Consider the following 16,566-nt stretch of genomic DNA (forward strand, 5'->3'; position numbering starts at 1 on the left):
CAGGTATCCTTGGGGGTGGAGAGGCTCTCTCTTTAGCAAGCTGAAGACAAAATGGAGTGGTCTCCCAGGGGTTTAAATAGACTTTCTCTTGAAGGTGGATACCCTCTCCTCTCTCCTATGCAAAGTCCAGCTCCAGAATGGAGTTTTGGAGTCACATGGGCAAGTCACATGTCCATGCATGACTCAGTTTTTACAGACAGCAGCCATTGTCCACATGCTATCTTGAGCGTCCTCATGTAGACTTATGTGGATTGGAGCCTTCCAAGATCTGTTGTGCATTAAGTGCTTCTTGACTGGGCCCTTAACTTGCAAATTCCTTTCTAAAGAAGCTGACCAAGTGCCTTTCTAAGGTTATTTAAAATCAAACAAGTATATAGCCAATATTCATAACTTGGAATACAATAATGACACGTGGATACAAATAGGATGAATAGATTCAGTAGATCATAACCTTTACAGAAATATGTTACATGGCATATGTAGCATAAAACATATTCCAGTTATGTCATATATACATTCATAAGCATATTTCCATAAAGCCTTATGGGGAGCACTGTCACACTCCCCCACTGCAACTTGAGACCATTACTCCTTGTTCTGTCATCTGGTACCACTGAGAACAGTCTAGAGCCATCCTCTTTGGAACCCCCTTTCAGGTAGTTGAAAGCAGCTATCAAATCCCCCCCCTCATTCTTCTCTTCCGCAGACTAAACAATCCCAGTTCCTTCAGCCTCTCCTCATAAGTCATGTGCTCCAGTCCCCTAATCATTTTTGTTGCCCTCCGCTGGACTCTTTCCAGTTTTTCCACATCCTTCTGGTAGCGTGGGGACCAAAACTGGACACAGTACTCCAGCTGAGGCCTCATCAATGCCAAATAGAGGGGAATGATCATGTCCCTTGATCTGCTGGCAATGCTCCTACTTATACAGCCCAAAATGTCGTTAGCCTTCTTGGCAACAAGGGCACACTGTTGACTCATATCCAGCTTCTTGTCCACTGTAACCCCTAGGTCCTTTTCTGCAGAACTGCTGCCTAGCCATTCGGTCCCTAGTCTGTAGCGGTGCATGGGATTCTTCTGTCCTATGTGCAGGACTCTGCACTTGTCCTTGTTGAACCTCATCAGATTTCTTTTGGCCCAATCCTCCAATTTGTCTAGGTCCCTCTGTATCCTATCCCTACCCTCCAGCATATCTACCTCTCCTCCCAGTTTAGGGTCATCTGCTAACTTGCTGAGGGTGCAATCCACACCATCCTCCAGATCATTAATGAAGATATTGAACAAAACCAGCCCCAGGACTGACCCTTGGGCACTCAGATTGATACCGGCTGCTAACTAGACATGGAGCCATTGATCACTACCCGTTGAGCCTGATGATCTAGCCAGCTTTATATCCACCTCATAGTCCATTCATCCAGCCCATACTTCTTTAACTTGCTGGCAAGATAAAGTGGGAGACCGTATCAAAAGCTTTGCTAAAGTCAAGGAATAACACGTCCACTGCTTTCCCCTCATCCACAGAGCCAGTTATCTCATCATAGAAGACAATTAGGTTAGTTGGGCATGACTTGCCCTTGGTGAATCCATGCTGACTGTTCCTGATCACTTTCTTCCCCTCAAAGTGCTTCAAAATTGATTCCTTGAGGACCTGCTCCATGATTTTTCCAGGGACTAAGGTGAGACTAACTGGCCTGTAGTTCCCCGGAGCCTCCTTCTTCCCTTTTTTAAAGATGGGCACCACATTAGCCTTTTTCCAGTCATCCAGGACCTCCCCCGATCACTATGAGCTCTGCAATCACATCTGCCAACTCCTTTAGCACCCTGGGATGCAGTGCATCCCGCCCCATGGACTTGTGCTCGTCCAGCTTTTCTAAATAGTCCCGAACCACTTCTTTTTCCACAGAGGGCTGGTCACCTCCTCCCCATGCTGTGCTGCCCAGTGTAGCAGTCTGGGAGCTGACCTTGTTCGTGAAGACAGAGGCAAAAAAAGCATTGAGTACATTAGCTTTTTCCACATCCTCTGTCACTAGGTTGCCTCCCTCGTTCAGTAAGGGGCCCACACTTTCCTTGACTTTCTTCTTGGTGCTAACATACCTGTAGAAACCCTTCTTGTTACTCTTAACATCCCTTGCTAGTTGCAACTCCAGTTGTGAATTGGCCTTCCTGATTTCACTCCTGCATCCCCGAGCAATATTTTTATACTCCTCCCTAGTCATTTGTCCAATCTTCCACTTCTTGTAAGCTTCTTTTTTGTGTTTAAGAAAAACTGTTAAACCAAGCTGCCATGTTTACTATTCTTTCTACATATCGGGATAGTTTGTTCCTGCAACCTCAATAAGGATTCTTTAAAATACAGCCAGTGCCACACTCTGATGGCCCACTCCCTCAAGGGGTCCCCTGGGGAAGGCAGATGAGCACTGTATATTGCTAATGCTGTTGCAAGCATTACAGGATATTTTGGGAAGGGTCAAAGGTGGGAGTGAGGGTGGAATGGAGGATTCCTTTGTGGATCATGAGAGTCCAGAGGGGGAAGACAGAAAAGAGCAGAGAACGGGTTAACTCCACGCTCCTGCTAGGCCTGAAGATAAGACGCTGACTCCAGCCAGCTCAAGGCCACAGCACACATCTGACTCTCGGCTGCCTGCCAAGAAAGAGGGGGGCCTGGAATCCACCGACCAGCCATGAGAAAGGAAGATTCAACTGAAGAACAGACCTGCAGAGCCAGCCCATAACAAGGGAGGCAAACAAAGGCCAGCACGGAGGAAAACAAAGAGGACAACACAGTCTAGCCGGTGTGTTTTGGGAAAGTCGAGGAGGCCACAGAGAGCCAGTTTTGACTGGTGCAAAGAGCATCAGGCACAGAGTGGATGGAACACCCCCAAAGGAGCCCAGGACTTAAAACCCTCCTGAGAGCTGGAGCAATTCGGAGATCACAGTGGATCCTGGACGACCTGTGCACACAGGACAGAACTCCCGTCCACCCCCTCCCTCTTCTTCTTATGTTACACCCAGGCCTGGCCAGCCTTGGGTAGTGAGTGTGTGAGTATGAAAGTGGGTTAGGACTTGGGGCACTAACGCTTTCTTCCTTCCTCTGAGTGACGTGGGAAGCACCCATCACTCTCCGCTGTTATTTTATTATTCTATCAATAAAGCTTTAAAACTTAGACACTTGGTGTGTTCTGTCAGCTCCTCCCTTAACGATCCTGTGGCCTCAGCCTGATCACCTGATGCCTCAGGCAGATTGGTAACAGAAATCTGTCACACCAGCTCTCCCGGACTCCTTTCCCCCTCATGTTATTCTCCCAGGGGATCCTGCCCATCAGTTCCCTGAGGGAGTCAAAGTCTGCTTTTCTGAAGTCCAGGGTCCGTATTCTGCTGCTCTCCTTTCTTCCTTGTGTCAGGATCCTGAACTCGACCAACTCATGGTCACTGCCTCCCAGGTTCCCATCCACTTTTGCTTCCCCTACTAATTCTTCCCGGTTTGTGAGCAGCAGATCGAGAAGAGCTCCGCCCCTAGCTGGTTCCTCCAGCACTTGCAGTGTGTATGGTGAAGCATCACAAACCAAGTGCAAGTAGCGAAGCAACACAATGTGTAAGAACTTACACTGATGTCAGCTGTTTCTTTGCTTCCTTAAATGCACAATTGCACTCTTTAGTCCATTTCAATTTTTCCTGTGCTTGCAACAGTTCATGTAAAGCCGCCAATACTGTTGTCAGATTAGGCTGAAATTTACCATCGTAGTTAAGCAGTCCTAAGAATGAACGTAACTGTGCCACATTGCTTGGCAGTGGTGCTTCAGGAACCACCTTCTCTTTCTCTGGCAATTTCCTTAAATTCGTGGTATCAGTTACAAGTCCAAGGTATTCAGATGAAGGTTTGAAAAAACCCACATTTGCCTCAGTGTACTCTCAGTCCATGGTCTTCCAAACATTGCAAGACAGCATCCACATTTTGAAGACGATCCTCTTAATCCTTTCCTATAACAATGATGTCATCCAAATAGCACTGAACTCTGTTCAGTCCCTTCTGGCTCTCATTCTTGGCTTTCTGGAACAGGGCAGGTGTCCATGTGATACCAAAAGGCAACAAAATAAGCATTTTTGTGTGTTGATTGTGAGTTATTTGCAAGATGCCAAATCAGTCTCCATTTGCAGATATGCATTGAGCAAATCTAATTGACTGAAACACTGAAATACTGTCCTCCACTAAGAATAGCAAACAAATCTTCAACATGAAGTAGTGGATACTGGTCTGCACATAAAATTAGATTCAGTGTTATGCTGAAATCTCCACAAATTCAAACTGAGACATTCTTTTTTAACACTGGTACGATGGGTGTAGCCCACTCACTGTGTGAAACCGGTGACAGGACTCCAATGTTCCCTAAACAGGCCAAAATCAGCTTCCACCAGAGGCTTTGAACAATAAGGCACAACTCTGGGCTTGCAGTATTTTGGCTGGCTATCAGACGTAACAGTGAGCTTCACTGACACATTGCTCATCTGTCCAAATTCCGTTTCAAAAACTTTGGAGTGTCTGTCCAGTATTTCTTGAAGATTTTGAGGTGTTTTGGTGATCTCTTGATCTCAGTCCAATTCACCTTCAGCTTTTCAAGCCAAGATCTGCCAGATAATGGTGGATACTTTCTTTCAATCACATCACCTTGATCACTCGGTCCTTCAGCCCTTGCATAGATTGCACCCATCACAACACATCTTCCATTCTTCTCGTATCCTGGCCTTCCTTCTCCATGTGCGGCCATGTCTTTTCACTATAAAATCTTCCTATCTCTTTGGAGGTTGGCCGAGTGGTCACTTCAGTTCCCGTGGGTACCACACGGCGACAGCTGCAGTCCATCGATTGTCAGTGAGCCTCGCTATATGTCCAGCCCATTGCATTTTACTATGCCTGCTCTCAACAACGACGTCCTGCACTCCACTGTGCTGTCTGATCACTTCACTGGGGACTCTGTCGCAGATTGAAAGTCCCAGAATTCTTCTTTCCATCACCCCCTCCATGGCAGACAGTTGCTGCTCCTCTGTCTCCATCAGCACCCACGTTTTGCTGCCGCACAACATTGCTGGCAGTACTGTTGAGTTGAAGAGTCTGGCATGTGTTGCCTTGTTGATTTTTCCTTGCAGGACATCCTTGATAGAACTGAATGCACGCCAGCCTGCTTTCTTTCTTCACGAGAGTTCAGCTTCCTGATCATGGCGCATGTTAATTTCTTGGCCCAAATAAACATATTGCTCAACTTCTTCTGTTTGTTTTCCCTTGATTGTTATTTGGGTTTTTGGCAAGGTATCAGACCACATAAATTTTGTTTTGGAGTAGTTACTTTTCAGTCTGATTTGTGTGCTTTTTGTGTTGAGTTCTTGCAGCATTTTCTATAGTTGGATGGTATTTTTGGCAATCAACACAATATCATCTGCAAATCTGAGATGGTTTAACTGTTCTCTGTTGATGTTGATTCCACCCTTCCAACTCATGTGTCTCATTACTATTTCGAGGCAGGCTGTGAAGAGTTCCGGTGAAACAGTGTCTCCTTTCAGAGTAACAGCCGTGTTAGTCTGTATTCGCAAAAAGAAAAGGAGTTTCACACCTTTCTTAACTGGGATGCAAAAGGGAGTATCAAATAAAGTTATATCTGTCGTGCAGTCAAAATTTGCTTCCTTTAATAGTTTGATGTAGTTTGTGTCAATGCCCTGCTCTGCAAGAGCTTTCAACACTGCATTGATCTCTATGCTATCGAACACTTTTTCATAGTCAACAAAGGCAATGCATAATGGGAATTTGTATTCCCTTGATAGTTCCAATAGCTGGTTTATAGTGAAAATATGGTCCAATGTGCTGAAATTCCTTCAAAAGCCTCCCTGCTGTCTCGGCTGCTGCTTGTCCAGACTCTGAGAGAGTCGGTTTGTTATTATTTTGGTGAACAGCTTGTAGAAATGTGAGAGCAGGCATATTGGATGATAGTTCTTCAGATCTTCATGATCATCCTTCTTGTACAGCGGAATGGTGTTGAACTCCTTCCAGCTAGATGGTATCTTCTGCATTTCCAAGTAATGGCTAAACCTCCGAGCAAGGGTTTCCCAGAGTTCTTGGCCTCCAGCTCTTATCATTTTGATTGTCAGTCTATCTTTACCTGGGGGTTTTCCTTCCTTCATTTGGTGAGCTGCATGTCGAACTTTGCTGACAAGGACTGGGAGTACATGCTTATTGATCTGTTGAAATGTTGGTCCGAGGACATTTATCTGAGACACGAACAGTTCGGTGTAGAAATCTTTGCAGACTGCTTCCATCCCTGTTCTGTCAATTACTGGTTTTCCGTCCCTGTCCTTCAGCACCGTTATTGTTGACCTGTACAGCGTCAGTTCCCCTTTGCATTTTTTGAGGCTTCTGTGATCTTCAGACGTCTCTAAGAGCCTTTCATTTTAGTACTTCTTGAAGTCCTCCTTTAGTCTTCTTCTTATCAGCTTGCAGAGGAGGGAGTACTCAAGTTTGTCACCATCATTTTGTGTCATATTCCTCCACTTCTCTAGCCAGTTCCATGTTTCCTCTGAGATTCTTCCCTTTGCTCTTTTTGGTCTTTCTTTCTAGGCTAATTTCATGCATTGCCTCAATTTATCAGTGAAGTTTTTATAATCCTCATCGCAGTTATCTGTAAGACTCCAGTATTCCTTGGAAATGTTCACTTTCAAGATTGCTTTGTTGACTATTTTTGGCCTCTGTCTCTGATTTGCCATCTGTCGCGCTTTCTTCTCCACCTTTTCATTGAAGCTGAGCCATGCTCTGAGCAAGCGATGGTCACTAACCAGTGTTAAATGATGGTACTACTGAAATGTCTTGTACAATGTGCTGCTTGTCGATCAGAATAGAGTCAATCTCATTCTTGTTCTTCACATTGGGTGCAACCCATGTCCACCTCCTCTTGGCCTTCTTCTTAAACCAGCTGCTACCAATGAACATTTCTTTCGTCTCCACCAGAGACGAAGTCGCTCTCCTCATGGATTCTGTTTGCCAATGCCATACCTTCCAATGAACATTTCACCTTCTTTCCGTCTTCCAACTTTGGCATTGAAATCTCACAGTGCAATCCTATATGTGGATTTTTGAGAGAGGGTTTCCTTGAGCTCCTGATAGAATTATTCCACATTGTCATCTTCGCTTGTGCTTGTGGGAGTGTAGCGCTGAATAATCTTGAGGGTGCTGACAGCATAGCCAGTGGGTGGTAAGAAATGACTAAAACAACACTAATAAATGGGCCCCAACTCCTTGTGCATCCCTCAATCCATTCTGCGACAGTGGTGGGGAGTTCAGTCGACAAGAGGCTGTTAAGAATCTCAGGGGCCAGAAAAAGGACTGCCCTCTCAGTGTGCACCTATAACTGCAGGACACTGACGAGAGACGATTGAATCAACCATCTAATGGAGGAGAAGGCAAAGACAACCTGTGGCATCCTTGGTCTCTGCAAAACATGATGAAGAAAGGAGATGGAAGTGAAGTGGAGAGACCAAAGTACCATCATGCTGGGACAAGGGAAAGACGCAAGAACCGTTGGAGGGATCGGCTTACTCATCAACGAGGAATGGTCTCCAAAAATCATAGAATCATGCATAGAGGGGTGATTCCTGCTTGGGTTTCCTGTGAGTCTTCCCACTGTAGCCCAACCATCGGATCTCCTTTATCCTGTTGTTATGGCCACACCTACACCTTATGTATATGCATCAGGGTTTCAACCCTCTTTTCCTTATCTGTACTTCTACACCCCATGAATATTGGGGTGCACTGTTTTCATAGGTGGTTTCTTAGTTGCCCTTATTTTCATCGGCATCTATGCATAACATGTGTCCATGGTAACCTGCAGTGAAAGCAGGGCAGCCTATGATGTTGCAATCAAGTATCTTGTGGTCTTGGACAGTATGAGGTCATTTTTCTAGAACATCACCCATTGGCACATTTTTTCCAGTGATCTTGTAACCTCACCGGCACAGCGTTATTTCTAGGTCACTCATTCATGTCAAGTATTCTAAAACCTATGGCCCAGTATGGCTAAGCTAAAACCTTACAGGTCTCAAGCTGTAGGTCTTGCATTATAGTCATGCCTTACTTATATACCTAATACACACTCATCCCTCCTAAATACTTGTCAGCCTAATACTTCTATAATCCTACAGTTTACATCTATTTAGCATACATTGATTATATATGAGCTAGCGTGTGAGTTGAGCATAACACTAAATAACACAACGATAAATGGATGATTAAATAAACTAATTGGCTACAATGGCAATTGCTCCTTCAACAGCCTTGCTGATACAGAAAGGAACATTTTCCAGCCATGGTCATTGCATACTTGCATAATCCAAGGACTAATTAGTCACACCCTGCATCACTTAATGTTTGTCCAAACAACTTCCTTAGAGCAGCAACGAACTCTGCCACCGACTTGCCACTTCCCTGATGTCGGTAATAGAACCGACGTGGTTCTTCCGTCGTCCATGGGGTCAGAGAAGAAGGTTCCGGCAAGGCTGCAGCACTGTGGCGTATGTGGCCGTTCCGGGCACAGCTGGTGACGGTAAGGTGTGCAGCAGCCTGTGTGCCTTTGGGCCCCGCACTGTGAGCAAGGCTGAAACTTGTCTGTCTGGAATGGGGTTGCAGGTTGCAAATGGTTAAAAATGTTCGAGGGACACCACCCCTGAGTGGCGGTTTTTGTCAAATTCACCAGCATTGCCCACAAGAGTTGCCATTTCTCTGCTGTGCAGTTGGATTTCACACCCCCTGGATGCCTTCTCTGCCACAGGGAACCTGTATGTTTGTTACTGCACAATGTGCCCGCGACCTGCCTCCTCTGGCTGCACAGAACACGGCAGACTGCCGAGTTCTCCCTTCAGCTGGACTTGGGCTCCCTCTGTGGGCCACAAACCTTCAGTACGGGCTGTTTCTCTGACTGCCTGCCTGCCTGCGCAAGATCAACCAAGGATAACTGCTTACTCCCACCTCACTGCTTTGTTTCTGTAGCAGCTAGGCAGCAGTGGCAGAAAACTCCCCATCACTGCTTTGTTTGCTGTCGCCTGTTCCTTTGTTCTGTCGTTAATTGCCAAACACCCTCCCCCCCACCTGCTGGCTGGCTCGTGCTGTCCCTGCAGCAAAAGCACCAGTTGGTCACCTTGTGCCTCTAGGTGACCCTTCTCCCTCTTGTTATAGTTTGCTTGCTATAGTTTGTTGTTCATAGATTCATAGATTCATAGATATTTAGGTCAGAAGGGACCATTATGATCATCTAGTCTGACCTCCTGCACAACGCAGGCCACAGAATTTCACCCACCACTCCTACAAAAAAAAAAAGCCTCACACCTATATCTGTGCTATTGAAGTCCTCAAATTGTAGTTTAAAGACCTCAAGGAGCAGAGAATCCTCCAGCAAGTGACCCGTGCCCCATGCTACAGAGGAAGGCGAAAAACCTCCAGGGCCTCTTCCAATCTGCCCTGGAGGAAAATTCCTTCCCGACCCCAAATATGGCGATCAGCTAAACCCTGAGCATATGGGCAAGATTCATCAGCCAGATACTACAGAAAATTCTTTCCCAGGTAACTTGGATCTTACCCCATCTAAAACCCATCACAGGCCATTGGGCCTATTTACCATGAATATTTAATTACCAAAACCATGTTATCCCATCATACCATCTCCTCCATAAACTTATCGAGTTTAATCTTAAAGCAAGATAGATCTTTTGCCCCCACTACTTCCCTCGGAAGGCTATTCCAAAACTTCACTCCTCTGATGGTTAGAAACCTTCGTCTAATTTCTAATCTAAATTTCCTAGTGGCCAGTTTATATCCATTTGTTCTTGTGTCCACATTGGTACTGAATTTAAATAATTCCTCTCCCTCTCTGGTATTTATCCCTCTGATATATTTATAGAGAGCAATCATATCTCCCCTCAGCCTTCTTTTAGTTAGGCTAAACAAGCCAAGCTCCCTGAGTCTCCTTTCATAAGACAAGTTTTCCATTCCTCGGATCATCCTAGTAGCCCTTCTCTGTACCTGTTCCAGTTTGAATTCATCCTTCTTAAACATGGGAGACCAGAACTGCACACAGTACTCCAGGTGAGGTCTCACCAGTGCCTTATATAACGGTACTAAAACCTCCTTATCCCTACTGGAAATACCTCTCCTGATGCATCCCAAGACGACATTAGCTTTTTTCACAGCCATATCACATTGGCAGCTCATAGTCATCCTATGATCAACCAATACTCCAAGGTCCTTTTCCTCCTCCGTTACTTCTAGTTGATGTGTCCCTAGCTTATAACTAAAATTCTTGTTATTAATCCCTAAATGCATGACCTTACACTTCTCACTATTAAATTTCATCCTATTCCTATTACTCCAGTTTACAAGGTCATCCAGATCCTCCTGTAGGGTATCCCTGTCCTTCTCTAAATTAGCAATACCTCCCAGCTTTGTATCATCTGCAAACTTTAGTAGCACACTCCCACTTTTTGTGCCCAGGTCAGTAATAAAAAGATTAAATAAGATTGGTCCCAAAACCGATCCCTGAGGAACTCCACTGGTAACCTCCCTCCAACTTGACAGTTTGCTTGCAGTTTGTTGTTTGCTTGCTGTTCGTCTTCATTTGGCAAAGGCAGCCAAAGACACTTACACTTAATTCAATAAATGTTAACTTAATTCAGGAAGGTTTGTCCAGGCTTTTGCATGGAATTGCCATATCTGACAAGCTGCATGGTGGCCTGGTCGAGTAGGCACATTCAGACCTTAGTAGAAGGCTGCGAGATGTGTAACAAGTAAAAAAAGCCGGTCACCAGACCTGTACTCTACAAAATTACCTGACAGACCTTGGCAGTGGATTGCAACATATTTGTTTTTCTGGAAAGCACACACATACATTATTGTACGCAATTACTTCTCCAGATTTATTGCCTTGCCTGTATTTACACAGACCTCATCGGCACAGGTCAGCCAGAAACTAAAGTCAATATTTGCAAGACACGGAGTTCCTGAAGTCTTCACATCTGATAAGGGGCCTCAGACCTCTTATCTCTGACACATTTCTAGCATTTGCACAGGACTTTGATTTGTAGTCCGCATTAGCGCTGGAGCATCAGGGAGGTGGAGAGGGCAGTGTAGACTTTAAAAAGACTTCTGCACCAATCAGTGGACCTAAATAAAGCACTCCTGGCATATTGGGGAACACCACTTGCATCTGGATGATCTCCAGCAGAGCATCTGAGGGGGTAAAGACTGAGGATGCCTTTACCTGTGGCACTGATTAAGTGGCCTGATCTGAAGGAATTTCGAAAGTGGGATGCTGAAATAAAAGTTTAACAGCAATAAATCTTCAGTGTTCGGCACAGAACAAAAGCACAACCTGACCTGAGCCTGAGGGACAAAGTTTGGCCCAAAAGCTCCCAGATGTTTGAAATTTTTCGGAACTTGGACAGAATTTCCCAGCCTGGTGGAGACTCCAAAAGGACTTCTCTGGAGGAATCAGGATGAGCTGCAATATTTCATAACTCAACAAAGAGAGAATCTGGGAGCTGCAGGCTGGGTGTTAGGAAGTGATCCCCCTTCACAGGGATCGCCATATGCAAACTCATTGGAAGTGAGAACATGGTCTGGAAGACTCTCAGACTCCTTCAAAGACTTGATCTTTAGAATATCGCTCAGGACTATTTAAATGCAATTGTTAAGGTGACACGAGTGTAAATAGTTTTAAGAAATTTGAAATTTATTTTGAATTGGGCTCGCTCTCTCTCTCTCTCTCTCTCTCTGTGCGTATCCTCCCCTGCCCCACATTGTTTACAATGTTTTAATTTTTTATTGTAAAGAAAGGGAGATGTACAGTGGTTATAGGGGTCCCGGCCCTCCACAGCTACCAGAGGGCACCAGGATGTGTTGCAGCTGAAGGGTAATAAACAGAGGGTTGTCCCTATCAGAAAGTTCTCCAGTTATTATTTAAGACATAGTGCTTTGTGCTTATATCCTCACACTACTGGGTCTCCATCACTGGTCAGTTTAAACTCAAGACTGGATATTTTTGTAAAAGATCTGCTCAGGTTCAAACAAGACTGTCTGGTTTGAAAGAAGGAGAAACTAAAGATCTCACCATTATCAAAGAACATTAATTCCCCAAACCAAATTCACCAGGCACTGGCATGGAATAGAACAACGAAGCCATCCAACAACATGGAATGGCTGCTTTCCCAAAGACCATGACTTCAGGGAAGACCTATCGTAATCCCTCAGTGATGCTCACCAGAAAGGACAAATGCAAAAGAGTTACCAGAGAAACTGTCAAAAGGCCAATGGGGAAACTCAACTGACAGATGTAACTATTGTGACGTGTGGTCACCGAGCACACCTGCAAGAGGATGTCAGATGTGTTCAAAATGTCTCCAGGAAATATGGTTCAAGGAATTGTCAAATGCAGCCAGGAGAAGTTGTCACATGGGTTTGAAAAGAGTGTTTAGTGCGGAATGTCAATGGTAGGAAATCAACAGCATCACAGGACCCAGGTGCCTGGGTATCCGTGATAAAAAATGGAAAGAGGACCATCTCTCAGAGCTGGATGTAAGATCCACTGAAGAACTGTCAGATATTGAAGGGACACTTGATGTCAAGGCAGTGAATGGCACGAAAGACCCTTTGAAAGGTTGAGTTGAAATAGAATCGTGCTCATCACCACCTACTGCCAGTCCCAGTTGGGAGAGACAGAGCAACCTGTCATAGGCTTCAGTGTCATTGAAGAGATCATTAGGGTGACTCCAGGAAAGGCATATGCCCTTTTCTCACAGCGTGTGCAACTCTTAACCTCAGCTCTTCATCTAGAGGGAAATGGAGCAAAACTCACACCCAATTAAATACACCAGTGGGCAGAGGATATTTGCACAGTCAAGAAAGGAACAAGGGATCTCAGTATTCGGAGAAGAGAAGCAGTTGAAGTGATGCGCATAGCGTGAACCAATTGCACAGAGGGAGACAACCTGGTACTATTTATTCCCAATGAAACAGTGCCCTGGCCCAAAGGGCTGGATTTTACACAATACAGAGTGTGCCTCCCAAAAGGAAACTCTCATCAAACAGGAGTGAATGTCAGGAGTGTCACTGAACAGGGAGAACTACCTGAAGGAGTTTTACAGAGTTCATGCTCTGTCCATCCTCTGATCATGGCCTACCCAGATCTCCAGGAACCATTCACCTTGCATGCTGATGTCTGAAAGGAGGGCTTGGGGACCAGCATCAGGAGAGAGAACTCCAGGGGATTGCCTATGGATCCGGAACTCTGACACCTGCAGGGAAGAACTCCCATTTACAGTCTGGGAAACTGGACTTGCTAGCTCTGAAGTGGGTTCAGAGATTCCCTCTTCTTTGCATCTTCACTTACAGTCTGTACTGATAATAATCCCCTGACATAGGGGATGGTGTCAGCCAAGCTAAATGCTTCTGATCCGAGATGGCTTTTGGAGCTTTCAGATTTCAACTTCACCATAAAATTCCAGGCTGGAGAAGTGAACATTGATGCTGACTGTTTCTCCAGGGAACCTTTCAATATGGAAGCCTATGTGGGAGAATGCATGCAAGAGTATGATCCCGAGAGCATTTCAGCAACTGTTCCAGCTGCAAAAGCCCCAAATGAGGGTCATGTGGCATGAGTGTCAGGAATTACTGCATATCTATCCACCCTGCAAGCAAACCAGTACAACAAATTGTACCCAATAGCAGAAATATTATACCTGAGGAGCTAACATCAGCTCAAGCAAGAGATCCTGCAGTTGGAAGAATTATAGAGTGGAAGAAAAGCAACCACAAACTGAGCCTCAAGGAAAGAAAAAGGGAATCCTATGACATTTGACTGTGTCTATTTGAGTAGACCTGGCTTCATGTTGACTTCCCTGGTGTTTTGAGATGCCAGACAGCCTGTAGGACCCAACTTGTACAGCAAGACAATACAGAGAGCTAGTTTGTAAACAGTTGCATGAAGAAATGGCTCACTTGGCAATAGAACAAATAGTCACCTCGCGAGAGGCAGGTTCTTCTGGCCTAAGATGTGACAGGACATAGAACGTTGTGTCACAAGAGTTTTGTCAATGTGTGAAGCAAAAAAGGCCTAATGCACTTAGTAAAGCACCTATGCAGAGCGTCAGCTCCACGGCACTTTTTGAAATTATTTGCATTGATTACCTTCATTTGGAGAGGAGTAACGGAGGGTCTGAATATATCCCGGTGATTGCAGATAATTTAACAAAATCTGCCCAAGCACCTGACAACAAAGAAGTCTGGTAGAGTTGCTGCTGAGAAAATATTCAGTGGTTCCGCAATGAAATTTGGGTTCCCTTCAAAGCACACCATGACCAAGGAAAGGAATTTGAGAGCTGCAGGAATACAAAGGTATCCAAACTTCTAAGAAAACTCCTTACCCTCCTCAAGCAAATCTTGCTGAGCGTTTTAACTGAACTTTACCCTGCAAGCTCAGAACTCTAGAAGAAGACAAGAAATCAAACTAGAAGGAATATCTGAAGCAAGGGATGCATGCCTGTAATTGCACAGTTAATGAAGTGACAGGTTTCTCACCCTGCTTCCTTTTGTATGGGACATACCCAAAGTTACCTATTGACTGTTTTCTGGACTGAGGCCAGATCGGGAAAGTGACACCTACCAGGGATATGCCGAGTACTGGAAGAGGCCGATGAAAGAAATTTACCAGATTTCATAAAAATAAATTCTGCAATTGGTCATTAGAAGGAAGGAATACTGTGACAGGAAGGTGTGAGGACTCGAGCTTCAGTCTGGTGACCATCTATTGATGAGGAATGTGTTGGAGAGGGGAGGGCCAAGAAGGTGACAAGCACTTTGGGAGGATCAGGTTCATATAGTCACTAAGAGAAAAAGAAACGATAGAGTTAAACCAGAAAATGGAGCCAGAAGGAGCAGGATCTTCATTGCAACCTACTAATGCCCTATGACTGCCTTATATCAGAACAGCAAAGGCAGGAGCTATCCAATGGAAAAGATTTTGCCAAAGTAAAGGGGATGTCTTTGCAGAAACAGCTGGAGGAGACTGTTCTGGAGGACCTGGACAGCTCAGAAGGGGAGGGTTTTGGAACTGGACCGTTTCCTCCATTGACCCAGCTGACCACCCTGTTGGTACAAGACAAAATATTCTGCACAGAGAAACAAGGACACAATTGAATCCTTACCGGCTCCAAGCACACACAGCCATCTCCAGAGGGACTGAGGCCTGCCGACCTGGACCTGCATGCTGAGAACTCTGTTTCAGAACATTTGGAAGATGATGTCACCCAACCAGAGTCACCAGGAGATGAGAATATGTTAGTACAAGAGGAAGTACCTCTATTTGTAGGGATTGGGGAAACCTCAAAGATAACCAGCTCGAATATGACAGCCAAAGGAAATACGGCCATACACTCATTTGGGGAAGCGTCTCTTACAAGTCTACAGTTTGGTGGGCATGGCCAGCCACCAGGCTAAGCTGTGTTTGAGGGACCTTTGGCACCAGCGATCCCTGCCTCTCACCATGGCTCCCTGCTGCAAATCCAGCCAAGCCAGACTCCTGCGGGACTTGTCCGATGCCCCTTCAGGGTGCAGTGCTCCCAGGGAGTATGGACAGGGACACAGGCAGCCTTTCAGAACAAGGCAACAACTACTGGTCACTTGGCTACTGAGTCTGAAAGTCCTTAGGTTAGCACAGAGAGGCAGAAGTTATGCCTTAGCCCAGCCTGGCCAAATCAGTGCCATCAATTGAGCTGTGACGGACTCCATCCCTGGCTCTGTCCCCCTGTCCCCCTTTGTCTGCCCAGAGCTCCTGAGTCCCTCCAGCGAGGCAGTCCTTATTTCAGTCCCCGACACCTTGCTCTCCGGCTCAGTTCACAGGTCCCGCCTGCCTGGGTTTCCTGCTGTTAGATGTGGATTGTTCAGTCATTGGGCACCTCTTGGTCTCGTTGGACCCTCTGTTGATTTGGGTTGGTTTTGGCCAGTTCTTTAATGACTCAATCCACACAGGGAGGTGACACTCACACTCCAATGTCTCTTAGGCCATGTCAACACTACAAAATTTTGCTGGCGCAAGTTACATCGGCACACACAGTTAGTATATCGCTTCTGTGTGCATACTTGGCTCCCTGCATCGACAGTACATGGTCTCGCCAGGAGTCTGTGTGTGCCGATGCACAGTGCAGTGCACCATGGGTAGGTATCCCAGTGTGCAGCCCACACGCTGTCTTTTGGGTAGTTTTGGCAAAGCATAGTGGGGCAGAAACAGCTTGTGCAGGGATGACTGGGAGCTCGGGATCAACTTCTGTGATGAAGCGGGACTGTTCTTAATCTTTCCTCTGAATAGTGTGGGGGTGCCTCAGTTTCCCCTAGGCAGTTCTTAAGTCTCTAGGTGGTGGGGTAAGGGTGTATGATCCTTGCAGAGCCCTAGAGGGCAGGTGTGTGCAGGGGTCTGGACACAGAGAATGGCTGACACCCTGTTTCCTGGCAACTGATGGCCTGGCCCTTCCCCCCTGCAAGGTGAGAGCTA

The sequence above is a fragment of the Eretmochelys imbricata genome, chromosome 5 (genome assembly GCF_965152235.1).
Source record: "Eretmochelys imbricata isolate rEreImb1 chromosome 5, rEreImb1.hap1, whole genome shotgun sequence".
Lineage (NCBI taxonomy): Eukaryota > Metazoa > Chordata > Testudines > Cheloniidae > Eretmochelys > Eretmochelys imbricata.